We start from the raw sequence: 6,596 nt of genomic DNA, 5'->3' as shown, positions 1-6,596 counted from the left end.
ACGTGAAAGCTCCCATAATCAGACCTCTGGCTTGCTCGAGGCACTTTCGTGAAGAACATCATCGAGCACTATGGCGGTACGGGAACGGCATATGGGTGCTTGGTGGTGTGTAACGTGTGTATCAACGAACTTTTGAATTGCATATAAACATGCTCAATGAAGTAAAAGCAGCGTAATTTAAAACGTGTTGTCAATTTCAGATCTGTTAAACCATCAGTATATGCGTATAGGGAACGCCATTAGAAACTTTTTAACCTCCTTACAACATCCGGGAATGGCATAACTACAAGGATTCAACAAGGTGGCTGTCCCGCCTCTCACGGACGTGGAAGCAGGAAAGAAAGAAGGCGCGCGCATGCGAGCGTAGTGCTATGGAAACCGGTGGGCGGGACTAGTAAGAATCGGTTCCTTGACTCACAGCGGGACAGCGGCTGGTTTGGCGGAGGTACACAGTGTTCAGGTAGGTTGGGTACGAGGACTGAGATGGGCATCTGATTGAATTTCTCTGTCCCTCGTGGATCCGCTTCATGATGAGTGTACCGACGATCGTTGACTGTGGATAGTTTTAAAAATATAGCCTATACACCAAATGAGTCGGATACCCACAACGATCGGAATCTACTCTAGAAGCGTGGTGATCGCCATTCGCGGGAAGGTGTATTGCAAGTACCTTTACTCCCAGCAAAATCGTGAGCGGGACGCCGACTGCAGAAGCAATGATTGCGGGGTGTAGCAGTGTGAGAGACCAGTAAGCAGGCCTCAACAGAAAGCTTGGATACTGGACAACCTACACTCATCCCAATTTTTTAGGCACCCCCATTCGTAATGCAATGATCCACACGATGTAGCATTAGCTATTCCTTTATTCAACCCCAGCATATATATCGATGAAGTAGCGGTTGCAGAGTCTTCTCCTGTAACGCTGCTTAGTCACCGTCCGATTTTCTAACCCAATAATCCCTCTACACAATATTCATTCCATTAGCCACATTCCATAGCTTCCCTCATTACCGCACATATCAATTTTTTACACAAACTATATATATATACATAGACAATCATAGTTAAGGCCAAATCAATACATTTAATACTATGAATACAATACCTTATGCATAAATTCCCTACAATGTTCTGTTGACACATTTCTTATATCTACGTGGCATACTACTATGTGCATATAACATATTGTACTTTTTTGGTTAGCAGACTTTTCTTCTACACGTTGATTCTTTGGTTTATTATTATCTCTTGGGGGTCTGTCATTGTCCACAGCCCTCTCTTGGTTATCTACTCTTAATTTATTAGTACCTACATCCCTTCCCGCCACATCCTTACAAGCCATGATATCATCTATTCAATCATACTTTTGTCTATTGACCTTACATTCCTTGCTCCAGCCAGATTAATTGCTAGTGTAGTGTACTTATATTTGGCCAATCTGCTTAAAGGCCAAACTTGAGTTCAGAAAATCTACTCTCCCCTTTCTGGACAGTCTTTTCCTTCTTTACTTTCACCCAGTCACAATTTCCTACTGAAATTTATGTCATACCCTGTTGCCTGTCATGATACTTTACGTAAGTTTGTTTAGCCAAACATAAATTTCTTTTTACATTCTCACACAGCCAGCCAATTTGGCTGTAGGCATCCTGGCTATGTCTTTACTCATTGGTTCCTGTCCCCTCATAAGAACAAAAGGACTTTATCAGTACAAACACTGGGAGCAATCCTGTAAATCCACAACATTTTGAAAAGTTAAGTCTCTCAATTCAGGTTATTTTTACTAACTGCAATCTGTATAGAGCCCATAAGTGCTCTATTAAACCGCTCCACCAGGCCATTACCATTGGGATGATAGACTGATGTAGTTTTGTGGGCTATCCCATTCCTTTCCAAAAAAAAAAAAACTTTAAACGTATGTGACACAAATTGTGGACTATTATCTGAAATGTTCCATTTATGTGAACCATACTGAAAGAAGGTTTTATTTAAAAATAAAATGCTATGCTCAGTATTAGGTTTTCTAACTGTCTATTTCGGGCGTTGGTAGAATGATCCATTACTACAATAATGTACTTTTTTTCTGCCTCTTATACTCTATTGGACCCATGATATCAATTCCAATTTTCTTGAAAGGCATAATATGGGTAATAATGGTGGGTGATACGATTTTAATGTCTTATCAGAACTGTTGCCCTTTATGCATTCTCTAACCAATCTTTCAATGTTGTTATCTGCACCTGGCCACCAATAATTGTGCTTAACCCTTTGTTTCATTTTTGAGATACCTAAGGGACCTTCATGACATTCCAGTATTCTTTAGCGTAACCCACTTGGTGGTAGAAATCTCCCACTCCTGAGTAGAACTCCGTTCTCTTCACTCAATTCATGTCGTACTTCCCGAAGCATATACAAAATATTGTCAATTTTTCTTTTCCCTGGCCATCCTTTATTGACAAAAAAAAATGTTGAATACTTCCATCCTTGTTCATATGTTTCTTCCATTCATCCATGTCAGTCCCCCTCCATTTCGTCCATCAAAGACACCTGCAGCACATTGTCAACTAAATATTCACAATTGTCATCAGCTGGAAGTGGCATATAATTTAAGAAGTCCGCACCTCTATTTTTCATACCATATAATACTCTTCTTTGTAATTTGATACACGCGTGCTAACCGTGGGGACGCTGTTTGTAACCATGTAGTAGTTAGAACTTTTGTGATCCGTTTTCAGTAAAACATTGTAACCCCCACACATACTGTCGAAAGTGGGTTAGACCCCACACACAAGCTAGAGTCTTTATTTCGATGACAGTCTATCTCTTTTCTGCCAATGAACGCTATAGTCCATTCATTTTCATGTCTGCCAATTTGAGAGAGTACAGCCCAAGCCTTTATTACTTGTGTCAATAGTAATGCAAATGTTATACTTGGGATCAAAACTTCTCAAATATGGTACTTTGCAAATATCCTTCTTGAAATTGGTAACCCCCCTTTGACATTCTTCCGCCCAAACAAACGTGAGACTGTTTTTAAGTAAGTTCCTAATCGCATAAGTTTTCTTTTTTTCCCAGCAAAATTACATGCACATTTTGATTAAAATTCTGCTATGCCTAAGGATGCTCTGATATTCTTGTTTCATGGTGATGTAGCATTACATATTGCGTCAACTAGCATCTGCTTAGGTTTGAATCCTTTACTAATGTTATGGCCTAAATATGTTACCTCTTCTTTGGCAAATTAGCATTTTTCAAATTCCACATTAAGTAATTTTTGCTCTAAAATATTCAAAACCTGTCTGTTTATTGTCATGCTTCTGTTTTGATTCACCCATAATAAGAATGTCATCCTGAATTATCTACACAATCAAACAAATTGCTCATAAGATGTTAAACAAGGGCAGCAGTCGATGCCAGTCCAAACAGTACTCTTAAAAACTGAAAACAACCAATAGGTGTTATAAAAGTTGTATATTTCCTACATTCTGGATGTAATTGCACTTGGGGGTACACTGCTTTTAAAATCAAGCATTGAAAACCATTGAGCACCTCTGGTATTTGCTACCATTTCATGGACCCTAGCTAACGGATATTGGTCAACCAGTATATTTGTATTCACTTCTCTCAGATCAATACATAATCTGACTTTCCTATTAGACCCAACAACGACTAAAGGCGAAATCCATTCAGCAGATTCAACTTGTTCTATAATAATACCTTTCTCAACCATTTTTTAAAATTCACGTGCAACTTCTTCTCTAATGGAGAAAGGAATATGTGTCACTTTATGTATGCAAGGTGTGGCCAACGATAGTAACTCAATTTTATGGCTTAAATCCTGCAACAGCCCCACACTTCCTGAAAATACACTGGGAAATTCACCTAGTACTGCTTCACTAATATCCTTTTCCATCTGTACTGTAAACACTGGTTCTGCACTGCAGGGATTCAAAATGATTCCCAATTTTCCTTAATCAAACCACCCTAGCACAGATTAACCTTTTTCATAAACATATCATTTGCATGTGGCTTTCCTTTCTCTAAATGCAAACTCTGATATTCTGAAACCAATTAGATCACTGTTTTCTCCTGTATATGTTCTGGCTTTGACATATGGTTTTTGTAATGTACTATCAGTAACACTTCAGATTAAATCATCCCACACACCTTTGTTAATTATGGTAAATGGCGAGCCAGAGTCAACCACAACGTTAACTGCAACCCCACCATCTAATAATTCACACACTGGCTTTTTTCTAAGTCCTTTCAATGCTGAGTATATCATACCCAATAGAAAACAAACTATTAGAATGGGAATCTTCTCCCTGCTGATCAGACTTCGTTATCTTCTTTCTGGATACATTTTAGCTTACCATCCTTTTTCCTTTTACATAATCTAGAGTAATGTCCCAATATGCCATAATTGGAACGTTTTTGATTGTGTGCTGGACATTTTTTTATAATAAGCCAAATGTTCTACACTACCACATCTATAACATTTCCTAGTATTATCATCATCTTTCTTCTTTGCGCCACTTTTACTGCAGTGGATGTAAACCGGCTTGTGCTTTTGGTAGAGTATTTACTCATCCAACCCTTCTTTGCAGCCTTCACAATATTAACCAATTTACTATGAGCTTGAGACTCCTCCAACACAGCTTTCTCATACCTGCCTATTAATTCCACCTTCTTCACCAAAGTTATGACCTCCTTCAAAGGATCTTCCCCATTTACTCGTAACTTGTCCTGAATGTTAGGGTTACTAGCATGCATTATAATTTGGTCTTGAATGAGTTCTTGTAACACTTCAAATCAGCGTGTTAACTGGAGGCATCAGGGGGACTTCAAGTTCCAGCATCCTTCGGTCCCAAGAGGCCACCCCAGGATTAGATTAACCTGCAATGCTTTGTTGGGGGCTATTAAATGCGCTCTCTTGCCCTGCTGTGTGGGGCACCTTAACTGTAGGCTGCAGGGTGACTTCAGGTTCCAGCATCTTTGGGTCCCAGGAGGTGGCCCCAGGATTAGATTCACCTTCAGTGCTTTGTTAGAGCTGTGAAGCGTGCTCTCTTCCCCTGCTGCGCAAGACAGCGTGTTAAGTGGAGGCAGCAGGGGGACTTCAGGTTCCAGCATTCTTGGGTCCCAGGAGGCGGCCCCAGGATTAGATTACCTTGCAGTGCTTTGTTGGCGCTATAAAACGCATTCTCTTCCCCCACTGCGAGGGACGCAAACAGGCCTGGGCAAAGCCCAGGCCAAGGGTGGGCCCATCCTGTGCCCATCAGCACCAGAAAGAGCCAGGACAGGGTCACCATCCGTGGTCAGTTGGTCCCCCAGTCTCGTTGACCACAGGTAGCACTTGGAGCACCTGAAGTTTTATGAAATTGGGTTCCTGTGCTCACGTTGCTTTGTACTCAGCCCAATTCCTAGTCTTCGTCCTTGCCATATCTTAAGTACATGCCCTGCCTGATGCGTGACTTAAAGGTCTCATAGCTGGCCCGGAATGCCCAGTAGAACTGAAACAAGTTAATATATTAGTTTGGTGTTCTTTTTCTTAGTTTGCGTTGACTTTAGAATATTATTGCCTAAACCTATACGGATAGGATCAGGAGTTTAACTGTACTTTATTTATGTATGTCACATTTGTTACTTAGAGTGCAGTTGTTCAAAGGAAAGGGAATTGCCATGGTAAAGCGGAAAGCAGTGGCTGGATCTTTGGGTTCAGGGAGTGTGAAGAAAGCCCCTAGACATGCTTCAGAGAACTGTACTTTGGTTGAGATTGAAAAGTTAATCGAGGAGGTGGAAGAGCTACTTGACTATTAAAGATAGACATCATGGGAATCTGGCTAAAGAGACTGCATCTCAGGGCAAAATAAATGGGCCAGCCAATAAGGGCATTAGGCCCCTTCTGAAGCAAACCAAAAAGGTGGGGATCCCAAACTCCAACAGCAAGGCCCTTTTAAGCAGGAATGTGCCCCCTCCATTGTCCAGCCCGACCCCCATTGAATTATTATCCTCTGATTGTGTGTCTGAGCAATCTACATCTCTAATATCTATAGCTAATACTGTGGAATGTGCCAATAGAAAGACGGTATTGAATAGCTTGGAGTCCAATGAGGCGGACACTGCTGAACCCAGGCCATTCCTTAATGGAGAAAGTATTCCCCTAATTGAACAGATAGTCCTTAAAGGATGAAATAATGCTGCTATGAGATTGCATAGGCCGGCTGCCTGACAAGCTAAATGGGAAATTGGACAAATTAACCACATTGGTCATGAAAACGAACAAGACAAGGGAAGACTCAAGTGGTAGGTCAGGACCAATCTCCATAAATCAACCCATACCTATTAGAGTACATCAGCATGAGAATTTGGCCATTCGCACTGATTGCAACAGCGTAGCAAAGAAGGCTTGACAGAAACCAGGAACACAGGGGAAAACACGTCCATGGGCCAGGGTAACGCATATAGGGAAAAGAGACAGAGTAACTTGCAGTAGGATCAGCGGCAAATACACTTGGGAAATAGCCACTCAGGTAATGGAAGAATGCAGGCGAATAAAGAACATAAAGCTCAATATGATATTTACATTCCCAAATTGTCAT

At 41.0% G+C, this 6,596-nt stretch overlaps 1 protein-coding gene across 11 annotated transcripts in view; it reads left to right on the top strand.

The window, feature by feature from the left end:
- The first annotated feature begins 334 nt into the window (after positions 1-334).
- The window catches only part of PXYLP1 (2-phosphoxylose phosphatase 1), an 807,084-nt gene continuing 800,822 nt past the window's right edge, over positions 335-6,596 (top strand). For 6 of the 11 annotated variants that reach the window (XM_069213691.1, XM_069213684.1, XM_069213694.1 and 3 more), the window contains exon 1: positions 335-460. The gene's annotated coding sequence lies outside the window, so the exon portion shown is untranslated. The remainder of the gene's footprint in view (positions 461-6,596) is intronic. The other 5 variants (XM_069213692.1, XM_069213685.1, XM_069213690.1 and 2 more) reach the window with 2 other exon arrangements.

The sequence above is a fragment of the Pleurodeles waltl genome, chromosome 11 (assembly GCF_031143425.1).
Source record: "Pleurodeles waltl isolate 20211129_DDA chromosome 11, aPleWal1.hap1.20221129, whole genome shotgun sequence".
Taxonomy (NCBI): Eukaryota; Metazoa; Chordata; class Amphibia; order Caudata; family Salamandridae; genus Pleurodeles; species Pleurodeles waltl.
Note: the sequence above shows the minus strand (reverse complement) of the source record. Positions and strands in the feature narration are given on the sequence as shown.